The following is a 12,817-nucleotide window of genomic DNA, read 5'->3' as shown; positions in this document are numbered from 1 at the left end:
GGGCATGCCAATATGCCGTGCCCTCCCCTCCCCCCCCATCCCGATTTCACTTAGTACTGTCCCTTCAGTCACCACTCTCTCTGTCACACACGGAGACACCGCCTAAGCAAAAGTATCCGCGAAACTGGGGCTTCTGAGCGCTGGTGTATCTCTCTGTCTTACACACAGTCAACGCATCTACCACTGCTGGGATAAAAGGAGGCGATGGGTCCCCTGAAGCCATGCTGCCCGCTGTGCACGCCCCCCGAAGTCCCCTTGCTCCCTGAGCCCTTTCCTTGGTGGGGCGGGGAGGGGAAGGTCTGGAGGTGAGGTGCCGGGCCCCAGGTCCCAGGGTTTGGGGAGAGTCGCGGCAGGTGTCTGTCTCCAAGGCCAGACTTCTTCCTGCTCCATTGCATCTGTCCTTAGGGCAGGCTTCTTGGCTTTAGAGTTTCAGGCTTTGGAGGAGCGACCCGGGGCTGCTCTGTGCTCCTGGGGAAGACGGCTGAGTTCCTTGGCAGTGTGGCTGAAAGGAACAAACACAGACTTCGAAATCAGCCAGACGTGGGTCCGACTCCTGGATGCGCTCCCTCCCTGCCCGCTGTGTGGCTGCAGACGAGTGTCTCTGCCCCTGTCAGGCTTCATTTCTCCATCTGTAAAATGGGGACAGCCACACCTGCCTGGAAACAAGGATGCAAGCGAGAGAGAGACACGTCTGGGAAGGGTCTGCATCAGCCCCCCTACCAAGCCAGTGGTCATCACGAGCGTTCTGGACTCGATTCTTCCCTGCTTTGTTCCTCTCTCCAGCCCTGGCTTTACCACCTCTTCCCTGACTCATGAGAAGCAGCAAGATGTCAACAAAGAGGGGATCAGGAGAGAGGGGCCTTCCCAGGAGGGGCTCACTGATCCTCTGTGCGTGGGCAAGGATGCCGGGCCCACCACGGTGCCGGCAGCACCCGCTGCCAGGAGCGGGAGAAGGACAAAGCTGGTTCTTCCTTAGAGGTGGGCTGGCCGGGAGACCCCAGAGGCTGTTTGGACAGGGGTCAGGACCCAGGAACCCTGGACCACGCTGCCGGGGATGATATGGGGCTGGGATTGCAGAAGCCACACCCCTGGTAGAGCAGCTACCCCAGCCCCTGATGGCAGCTTGAGGAAGGTTCTGGAGGCTCTGCCGGCCTGGGATAGGGGAGGGGCCTGCCACATCCCAGATGTGGCTTTGCCTCCATGCTGGCCAGGAGCATATCTCTAGTCTGAGCCACCATTCTTGGGTCACAGTGGTCACTGGTCAAGGTCAGTGGTCTTGCCTCCCCCCGGGGCCAAGGGCTGCCCCCAGGGCACCTAGGAGATAGGAAGAAGCAGAGCTCAGGCCAGAGCTTGGTGGATTAGCCCTGGGGTGTGGGCCCCATTCTAGCAGCTGGTTCTCTTGCCTCGGTGCCTGGGAGTGGTTAAGAGACCCTGCAGAACTTGGCCGTGATGATGACGATGATGACGATGGTGATGATGATGATGGTGGTGATGATGGTGATGGTGGTGCAGGGTGCCGTGTGCTCAGCCATGTCTATGTGCCAGACACCACGCTAAGCACTTTGCACGCTCCATTTCATTCCATCTGCTCTGTAGTACGTGCCAGCCGGGCACCTAGAGTAGTGCCCAGCACACAGTAGGCCCTCAGTAAATATTTGTTGCGTTAAAGAGGTCAAGCGGTTCACCCAATTCTCTTTTCCCGTGTTTATTCTTAAGGACTGACCGCTCATGATGGACCCTTGGGCACCGGCCCAAGAGAGGTTTGGGGCAGCAGGTGTCCCTAAGTTCTACACATCACACCTGGTCCCTCTTCTCCAGGAAGCCTGTCACGGTCCCTTCCTGGGCAGGTCTGTCTGTGCCTGTGGTCAGAGCCCCCAGGAGGGAGGCTGTTCCCTCCGCTTCTCCCCCAAGCCACCCAGGGGAGGAAGACCCTTGGTCTGGGGCCTCTTCTGCTTCCCCTGGGGCAGCGCGCAGAACGGGGCCAGGCTCGGCTGCAGCTGCGCGGGGCCCAGGGAGGAGGAAATCAAAGACAACCATGTGGGCCCCGCTTTCATCTCTGGCTTCAAAGAGGTGCAAACAAACTCTGTCCCCGTGCCAGGCGGCAGCAGCTCCTTCCTCGAGGCCCCTGCCTGCTCTCTCCCTCCCTCCTGCTCCTTCCTGGAAAGCCAGCAGAGCCTCGTCCTAGGGGTACCCCACAGGGGCCCCGACTCGCGGTCACAAAGGAGGAAAGGGGACGCTCTGCTGAGCTGAGGGAGGAAGGGGGTGGGGGGTTGGGGGCCTCGCACCGCTGCTCGTTCCCACTGTGGGCCAGGCTGGGAAGCAAGGGCTCACATACCCTTCGCCATCTGATCTCTCTAGAACCTTCCGATCGGGAGCCACGCTGTCCACCATGACGGCCCCAGGTGGCTACTGAGCACCAGACTGTGTGGCCGGTGGTCTGGGAAGGTGGTCTGGGAAGGGTCATATACGCACCTTGGACCCAATAGGAGCAAAAGTATATAACATGTCTCGCTTATCAAGTTTACGTGGATGATTCCGTGCTGAAATGACAATATTTTGGGGGGACTTGGTTCACAGGGTATGTTTTTAAGTTCTTTTTGTTTGTTGGTTTTTTTAAGTAGGCTCCACACCCAACATGGAGCGCAGTGCACGCCTTGAACTCACGACCTGGAGATCGGGACCTGAGCTGATACCAACAGTCAGATGCTTAACTAACTGAGCCACCCAGGCATCCCTTTTTAGTTATTTTATTATTATTACTGTTGTTGTTGTTATTGTTATTATTACTTTACAAGGTATATTTTTAAAATAAGTTCACCTGTTACTTTGTAATCCTTTAAGTCTGACTCCTAGGAGATAGGAAAGTACCGATGTGGCCCACCTTCTTTGATGTGGACCTCTCGGCTCCAGACAACCTTCTCATCCTGAGGGGGAGGGGCATGAGGCTCCGACAGGTTTTGGCACTGGGACTCTGACATGCTGCACAGTAAAAACACGGAGGAGGAGTGAGTCAAGGACTGAATGTCTAGTGCCGGCTGCAGGGGAGACCCCGATGAACCCGGGCCCCATTCCTTGCCTTCATGGAGCTCCTAGTCCAGAGTCTAGTCCAGTTAGGGGCGGCTGGAATTAGAGACCCCCGGCTCTGCAGGGGGCAGGGGGGGGATGCCCTTGACCTCTGAACAGCAAGGAGATTAAGAGGCTCCTGGACTTCATTGCTTACCAGTTGTGTGACCTTGGGTCAGTTATTTGACCTCTCCAGGCCTCAACTTTCTCATCTGTAAAATGGGGCTGCTGCTGGCAAAACAGGGCTACTGTGCATCAGCAGTTAGCGACGATGCGGGATAAATTCTGTAGAGTGCCTGTCAGCCTGACACAGTCCTGCGCTGGAAAGAGCCACACTTCCCTCTGACATTTACCCTCCAAGTCATTTCTCTGGGTCCACCTGGTGCCAGGATCACCTGCTTTCTGAGATAAGCACCTCCCCCCAACCCATCCCCCCCCTGCTTCGGGTTCCCTCATCCCTTTTTTTCCCTGATACCTTCTCCCAGCTTTGTCCCTGAAGTCCAGTGGCCCCTAGAGTGGCCTTAGGACTTTCTGTTTTGGAGAGAACTGCCCTCCAGTAAACGCACCTCCTTTTGCTCACTCTCACCGAGGACCTCCCGGGGAGGGCTGGGTGGGGGTTTGGGGGAGCCCAGCACAACGCCTGACACAAGAGGCCCCTCCCTAAGAGGTGAGGGGGACCCAGGAGAGAGGATAGTGGGGCTCCTAGAGGTCTGGGGTGGACCTGGAGGGATGTGGTTGGGTGCATGCTATCAGAACGCAGGACACCCCAGCCCGGGGGCAGGGGGTACAGTCAGAGTAGACAATGGCCAGGAGGTACAGCTGGTGGAGGGAGATGACCCATCTCGTTCATGGTAGGGGTCTAGGGGAGACCCATGAGACTGTCGGGGACCCCATTGTGCAGAACTCGCTGAATGCTGAGGGAAGGGGTGCAGGAGGGGCAGGGGTTGGGGGTGTCCAGAGACAGTAGCAGGAAGTGGCACGATTGGAACCACACAGGGCCGATGTGGACCAGATGTGATTGGGGTCGGAGGCTCCTGCAGGAGGGCGGGGTAGAAGGGGTGAGGCGGTCTGCTCCCGCAACCTCCCCCAACCCCCTCCAGGCCAATGGGGTTCTGCAGCTGCCAGTCCCTGAAAGATAATGAGACCCACACTGGGGAAGTGATTTGCATAACTGCTCCCATAGTGCCCTGCGGCCAGTCTTGGGGGGAGGGGGGGGTTCTGAACAGAAACCTCCTGGGTGGTGGTGTTCTGGCTGTCAGTCCCCAGCTGGGCCCAGCCCTCTGCTCACTCAGCCGCCAACCCAGGGGATGCTTGAAGGTCCAGGCTCTGGGCTGCAGACGATGATTCCTCCTAATCTCCCGCAAGCACCATTCAGGCTCATCACTCATACTCCAAACTCCTGCCACTTCTTCCAGGATGCCCTCCCTGATTCTCTGGTTGGATGAAGCACCTTTTCTGGGTTCCCTGAGCCCCCACTATTTATTCGGGTGGGCGATTATAACTGTCTCTTTCAATGAGCGACTCAGACACCCACGCTGTCCACTGCCCCCTGCACTCAGCACTGGGAGTAATGGGAAAACCTCCTTGCCCACATCTTCCAATACTCCTAAGCCTGTCCAGACCCCAACCTCTCCCCCATAAGCCCCCAACCCTCTCTACTCCTAGGGTCACTTGAAGAGATATATATCTGGCTTGATATATGTAGCATGTGTCCAAATTTCCTTCTAATTTCTAAATTTCCTTTTAAAAGGCACCCATACACATGAATGTGCACACACATACAGGTGTGGTTTATCCAAAACTGAGAGCAAACGGTCTATCTGGCTCTGGGACCTGACTTTTTCTCCCCTCCCCAGGCTCCTGGATTTCTCTCCGTGACAGAGAGTGAGTCTTTGGAAGGGCTGCATACTATTCCACTTAGTGGCGTCTGACTTTCCAGTGTCACAGCAAACATCCTATTTTGCACCTCTCCGAGCTCCTTGGTGGGTCTTTCTCCAGGCTGCATTCCTCGAAGTGGAACTGCTAGGTCAAAAGTTATGTGCATTTTAAATATTGATAGATGGTGTATATCGATCATTTCCAATCAGCATACCACACAAGAATCTACAGGGCAGAGTCCGAATGTTGTGGTTTTGGTCTTCAAACCTCCCATTGCCCTGCTCTTGCGTCTCCCCCCAGCTCCATGGGCCCCGCAGAATTGATGGGTCCTGAGGTCAATTTCGCGAGTGGTGACTTGCATTTGAAAAAAAAAATAATAACAAGATAGGATAAGTTAGTGTAGAAAATATCAGACACATGGCATGTGGCAGAGTGAGAACTGCCATGTGAACCTTTTCCTGGTTCATGTGTGTGTGTGTCTCTATGTGCCTGCTGCAACGCAAAATGTGTTCCTTACTTGGCGGAAGCTGAGGTCAAGACTTTGGAGAAACACCACCTACACTTCTGCACCAGCCAAACCCCCTAGCAAGAGGAGCACATTCTTGTTCCAAGCCTTTGCCCACACGGGCCTCTGGTGAGGTGCCCTCCTTCTGGGTTGCTCCTCTCTAGGTCTTTCCTACCCTCAAAGCTCAGCTGCCATGTCCCCTTCTCCAGGAAGCCCTCCCTCTCCCGGCCAGTGCACAGGCTGTCCTGCAGGGCGGGTCCCCAGGTCTTCCCACCAGATGGCAAGCTCCTCTAGGAAGGGGCCTGTCTGACACCTGTCCCCATCTGTGGGTTCTAACGGGGCACCTGCCCACAAAAGGGCCAGAGCCAGGTTTTTGATAATAACTGGGATGATATCATGTGCTGGTGACTGTAAGCGGTGGTCATTGCAGGGCAGGGGACCGTTTTTGTGCTCGTGGGCCCGCTCAGCGTCCTGAGAACCCTGTTCCTAGATTGGCGGCATTGCCCACACTGAACCCTGCTCTCCCAAAGGGAGAACTCAGACAGGCCAGCTCCTAGCCTCCCTTGCAGCTAGAGCGTGGCCACGTGACTTGCCTTCACCAATCCCGCGCAGGCTCAGGGTTTAGCTTTGGAAGAGGGAGGGGCGAAGGGGCGCCTGGGTGGCTCAGTGGAAGAGGGAGGGGCGGGCTCAGTGCTACTGGAGCAGAGGTGGCAAGGGCCTGGGGTGGCCAGTGGGGGGACGTCCTGGCCAGCTCCGGTGACCGGAACTCCCTGGGCTCCCGGCCAGTGGCAAAAGCCTCTTCACCAGAAAAGTGCTGGGTGCTACGCCAGCCTCCAGGTCTGGTTCTGGGGTGCCACGGGAGAGGATACCAGCTGCCAAATACCCGTTCATTTCAGGCTATTGAAGCATGACATATACGGTAAAATTAGCCTTTTCTTATGTAAAGTTCTATCTATCCTGACAAGCTTATACGGCCTTACAGCTACCACCACAATCAAGATGTGGAACATTTTGGTCACCCTCAAAAGTTTCCAAGCGCTACTTTGTCTACTTATTTATTTCTTTTTAAACTTAAAAAAAAAAAGATTTATTTATTTATTTGATAGAGTGAGAGAGGGAACACAAGCAGGGGGAGTGGGAGAGGGAGAAAAGCAGACTTCCTGATGAGCAGGGAACACGAAGCGGGGCTCGATCCCAGGACCCTGGGATTATGACCTGAGCCGGAGGCACACACTTAACGAATGAGCCAAGCACCCCTAAACTTAAAAAAAAAGAAAAGATTTTATGTATTTGAGAGAGAGATGTAGTGAGTGAGAGAGAGAAAGAGAGCGAGCATGAATGGTGGGGGAGGGGCAGAGGAAGAGGGAGAAGCAGACACCCCGCTGTGCAGGGACCTCGGAGCAGGGCTGGATCCCAGGACTCCAGGATCATGACGTGAGCTAGATGCAGACACTTAACCGACTGACCCACCCAGGCACCCGAAAACTTTTTTTTCTTAAAGATTCACCCATTTATTATAGAAAGAGAGAGTACAGGATGGGGTGAGGCGCGGGCAGGGGAAGGGCAGAGGGGGAGGGAGAGAAAGTCCCAAGCAGACTCTGTGCAGAGCTCGGAGCCCAGTACAGAGCCCAATGCAGGGTCCTGATCCCAGGGCCCCGAGATCATGACCTGAGCTGAAACCAAGATTTGGTTGCTCAGTTGACTGAGCCCCGCAGGTGCTCTTATTTATTTTAAGCAAGCTCTATCCCCAGTGTGGGGCTTGAACTCCTGATCCTGAGACCAAGAGTCACATGCTGGGGTGCCTGGGTCACTCAGTCATTACTTAGGTCCGGATCCCAGGGCCCTGGGATCGAGCGCAGCATCAGCCTCTGCTCAGCAGGAAGCCTGCTTCTCCCTCTCCCACTCCCCCCGCTTGTGTTCCTTATCTCTCTGTGTGTCAAATAATAAATAAAATATTAAAAAAAAATTTTTTTTTAAAAGTCACATGCCTTGTTGACTGAGCCATCCAGGCGACCCCCCCCACCGCGAAGTGCCACTCTGTGTTCAGTCCCAGTGGTGTGCTGAAGCTGGCTGTACCCGTGGGTGAGAGGCAACTGTTGAATTTTCAGAAACTTTGCAAGCTGGCTGTTTAATGTAGCCAATATTAAGTATTAAATTATATAAATTAACAAATATCTTATATTAAAAACAAAGGTAATAAACTCATCACATCCTAATTATTTTGCTACGTTTTACTATTTATGCCCCTGAGATGGTGTTTATTATATCTGTATGGTAGAAATACTAGCTAATGATGTGCCACTGGGAAGCTCTTCTCAACAGAGTCTGGTGACTTCGTATTGGTAGCAAGAAATGGGCCATGGTGGGAATATTGATGCCAGAGAAACTGACCAAGGCCGCGAATCAGGGATTCCTTTGCCCATCGTTGAGACATAGAGAGAAATGGAGAAAATGTGAATCATGCAGACCAAACTTCAAGGGGCTTTGTCTGGGGCCATTACTTTGTGAATTACACCAAAGAATTAAGGGAATGCTCTTCCAGGATTTAAAAACTAGTGTCCGGTTCAGCAAAGGAGCCACCCGATCACTGATGAGTGAAGGAAATTCTTGGCATATGTCTTAGTGGTTTTGGTTCTGTCTTATAATTGTCAAAGGATGCTCCCTGCCCCCGCAATCCTACCCCAATACAACGGTCATGTTGGTAAGACCAAGCTGAGTTTATTGCTTGCCACAGTTAGGAAGAACACCACACCAGAGCTTTGTCAGTATCTCAAAGTGGGCAGGCACAATCAGAATTTACTGGGAATTATGAGTTTGGCTGAAGGAGAGTATTTCAGTGCTGGGGTTTGATTGGGATTGAATTAAAGTCACAAGAGAACAGTCCAGAATTGGTGGAGACAGCAAGCTAAGGGTTTTTCAACACAAGGGAGTTGAGGAATCTAAAGGTGCAAACTGTCTGTTGATGTTTTCCCCTGAAGAATTGATGGGTCTTTAGGGAAGTCTATATAGTGAATAGTCAAGTCATTTACCTGAGCAAGTCTCTTGGAATAGCATAAAGACAACAAAACAGAAAAGTCTTATTAACATAAGGAGGGCTGAGTAGCTCAGTTGGTTGGGCATCCGACTCTTGATTTCAGCTCAGATCATGCTCTCCTGGGTCCTGAGATCCAGCCCCGTGGCAGGCTCTTCCTCTGCCCCTCCCCCCATTCATGCGCATGCTCATTCTTTCTCTCTCAAAAAAGTAAGTAAACCTTTTTTTTTTTTTTTTTTTAAATGAACATTCTTAAAAAGATTTTATTTATGTATTAGAGAGAGACACAGTGAGAGAGGGAACACAAGCAGAGGGAGTGGGAGAGGGAGACGCAGGCTCCCGCTAAGCAGGGAGCCTGATGCAGGGCTCCATCCCAGGAGCCTGGGATCATGACCTGAGCCAAAGGCAGACACCCAATTACTGAGCCACCACGGTGCCCCTAAGTAAACCTTTTAAAAAAAATTCTTATTGGGGCGCCTGGGTGGCTCAGTCAGTTAAGCATCTGCCTTCAGCTCAGGTCATGATCCCGGGGTCCTGGGATCATTCTCCCTCTCCTTCTCCCCTGCTCTGGCTTATGCTTTCTCTCACTCTCTCTCTCAAATAAATAAATAATCTTTTTAAATAAAGTCTTAATACATTAGGAGAAGGAAAGGAAAAGTGAGTTGGGGGAAATCGGAGAGGGAGACGAACCCTGAGAGACTGTGGATGCTGAGAAACAAACTGAGGGTTTTGGAGGGGAGGGGGGTGGGGGTTGGGTGAGCCTGGTGGTGGGTATTAAGGAGGGTATGCGTTGCTTGGAGCACTGGGTGTGGTGCATAAACAATGAATCTTGGAACACTGAAAAAATAAAAATTTTAAAAAGTCTTATTAATGTAGAGATTAACTTGTGGGGGGAAGATAGTTTCAGGCTTCAGAGTCGAAGCTTGGTGACGGCGGGGAGTTTTAGCTCTTGTTCTTTAGTGTTAAAGAAAATGCCAACCAATATTCATGTTGGAACACACTTATTTGTTAATTGCAGCCCCGGGTTGGCTACAGACACAAGAATTTGGCCAAATTAACTAGAGCGTTCTATGAGCATCATTTGGCTGTATGAAATGTGTGATTTTATTTGTAAATTGTGAGTTATAAATTCAGCAAAGTTGCAGGGTAAAAGATCGACACACAGAACTCAGCTGTGTTTCTATAAACGCAATGAACAACGTGGAAAGGAAATACAGAAAGTTATTCCATTTACAGCAACATCCAAAAGATTCCCATACCTAGGAAACACTGATCCGGAAAAATAACCCAAGGAGGCAAAAGACTTGCATGCTGAAAACTACAAAACATTGCTGAAAGAAAGTAAAGACTTAAATAAGTAGGAAGACTGCCCAAGATCAGAGATTGGAATATTTAATACTGTTAAGATGGCAGTATTCCTCAAAGAGATGTACAGTCCAAAGCAATCCCATTCAAAATTCCAATAGCCTTGTTTGTAGGGATGGAATCGCTGGTCCTCAGAATCCTATAAAATTGAAAGGAGCCGCAAATGGCTAAGAGAATATTGGAAAAGAAAAAAAAGAGATGTATGTGTCTGCTAGGGTAGCCAAAACAATGTCCTGCAGAATGGGTGGCTTGAACAGCAGAAATGTATTTTCTCATCCTTTTGGAGACTGGACGGCTGAGATCAAGGTGTTGAGCAGGTTCGGTTTCCTCGGCAGCCTCTCTCCTTGGCTTGTAGATGTCCATCTTCTCTTCTATGTGCTTTCTCATGATCTTCTCTCTGTGCATGTCTGTGTCCAAATTTCCTCTTCATGTTCCAACCCTGGTGATATTGGGTTAGGGCCTACCTTAGTGACCTAATTTTAATTTAATCACCTCTCCAAAGACTCTATCTCCGAATATAGTCACAAGCTGAGTTACTGGAGGTCAGGACTTCAACCTATGAATTTGGGGAATGGGGAGGACAGAGTTCGGCTCATAATAAGGATCACACTTCCCAATTTCAAGTTACTGCAGAGTGACGGTAATCAATACAGTGCGGTATTGGCATGAGTATAGATATATAAGCCAGGGAGTAGAAGTGAGAGTCCAGAAATAGACCCAAACATCTGTGAGCAGTCGATTTTCCACAAGGGTGCCCAGACCATTCAAGGGGGCAACCAGGGGTGCTGGGATGGATGGATATCCACATGTAGCAGAATGGGGCGCCTGGCTGCCTCAGTAGATGGAACATGCGACTCTTGATCCCAGGGTTGTGAGTTTGAGACCCACGTTGGGAGTAGAGATAACCTAAAATCTTAAAAATAAATAAATGAAAGGATGAAATTGGACCCCAACCTCACTCTTTATACAGAAATTAACACAAAAATGGATCCGTGACCTAAATATAAGAGCAAAAACTATAAAACTATTATTGGAAATACAGGAGTAAATCTCCATGATCTTGGATTTGGCAATGGATTCTTAGACTTGACAACAAAAGCACAAGCAGTAAGTGAAAGAAAAATGGATAAATTGGACTTCATCAGATTAAAATGTTTGTGCATTAAAGGGTATTGTCAAGAATGTGAAAAGACAACCTACGGAACGGGAGAAAATATTTGCAAAACATGTATCTGATAAGGGTTTAATATCCAGAACATCTAAGGAACCCTTAAAAGTCAACAACAAAAAGATATCCAATCCAATTTAAGAATGAGCAAAAGAATAGAACAGACATTTCTCCCAAGAAGATATACAAATGGCCAAGAAACATGTGAAAATGTATTTAATACCATTTGTCATTAAGGAAATGCCAATTAAGCCACCGTGAGATACCACCTCATACTCACTAGAATGATTGCGATTTATTTAAAGATTTCATTTATTTATTTGACAGACAGAGATCGCAAGTAGGCAGAGAGGCAGGCAGGGGTGTGGGGAGGCAGGCTCCTTGCTGAGCAGAGAGCCCGATGCGGGGCTCAATCCCAGGAACCTGGGATCATGACCTGAGCCGAAGGCAGAGGCTTAACCCACTGAGCCACCCAGTGGGTTGTAATGTTTAAAAAATTGCAGTTTTTGCAATGATTGCAATTTTTAAAAAAGAGTTATTTAATTTTGAGGGAGAGAGAGAGGGAGAAAGCACAAGTGGGGGAAGGCATAGAGGGAGAGGATTTCTTTCTTTCTTTCTCTTCCTTCCTTCCTCCCTCCCTCCCTCTCTTTTTTTTCCTTCCGTCTGTCCTTCCTTCCTTCCTTCCTTCTCTTCCTCCTCTTTCTTTCCCTCCCTCCTCTTTCTTTCTCTTTCTTTCTTCCCTTCTTTCTAGAATCTTTTAAGCAGACTCCCTGCTGAGTGGTGAGCCTGACATGGGGCTCTATCCCACGACCCATGAGATCAGGACCCAACCCAAAACCAAGAGTCAAACACCCAACCGACTGAGTCACCTGGGCAGCCCTGTAACCATTTTTTTTTTTTTTTTAAGGAAAATAATATTTGTTGATGAGGATATGGAGAAATAGTAACCCTTGCACATCACTGACAGGAATGTAAAATGGTGTCACCACCATGGGAAACAGTTTAGCAATCCCTTGGAAATTTAAGCACAATATTACTGTCTGACCCAACAATTTTACACCTAAGTATAGACCCAAGGGAAATAAAAACATACATATACATAGAAACTTATACATGAATGTTTACAGCCAAAGGCTGAAGACAACCTAAACGTCCATCAACAGATAAACCAACTGTGGTACATCCATACAATGGAATATTATTCAGCTATGAAAAGGAACAAAGTTCCCAGATAGACTACAACCTGGGTGAGCCTTGAAAACACACTGAGTGATAGGAGCCAGACACAAAGTTCACATGTTGTAGGATTCCATTACATGAGATGTCCGAAAGCCATAGAGACAGAGAGCAAGGCAGTAGTTGCCAAGCAATGGGGGAGGGGAGAAAGGGCAGCGATCACTCAATGGGTACCGGGTTTTAGAAGATATGAAATGTTGTGAAACAAGAGAGAGGTGTTGGTTGCTTAACATTGTGAATGCACCAAATGCCCTTGAATTGTATACTTTAAAATGGTTGACTGTATATTATGTGACTTTCATCTAAATATAAAAAAAAATGTGCTACACATCTTCTATATCAGTAAGATTTATAATAAACATGTGTATGTATATATACTTGCCGTGCACATAGCAACATATCCACATATGTCTACATACACATGAATACACATATGGGGACACATACATGCAAATATACATATACCCACATGTAGCTCTCACAAGCCGGTCATTAGACATTAGGAGCACATCACTGTTGTGCCTTCCTTACTTCTAGCCTTTTGTGGCCATTCATCTGATTTCCGTTGCTA

Source organism: Mustela lutreola, chromosome 10 (genome assembly GCF_030435805.1).
Source record: "Mustela lutreola isolate mMusLut2 chromosome 10, mMusLut2.pri, whole genome shotgun sequence".
Classification (NCBI taxonomy): domain Eukaryota; kingdom Metazoa; phylum Chordata; class Mammalia; order Carnivora; family Mustelidae; genus Mustela; species Mustela lutreola.
Note: the sequence above shows the minus strand (reverse complement) of the source record.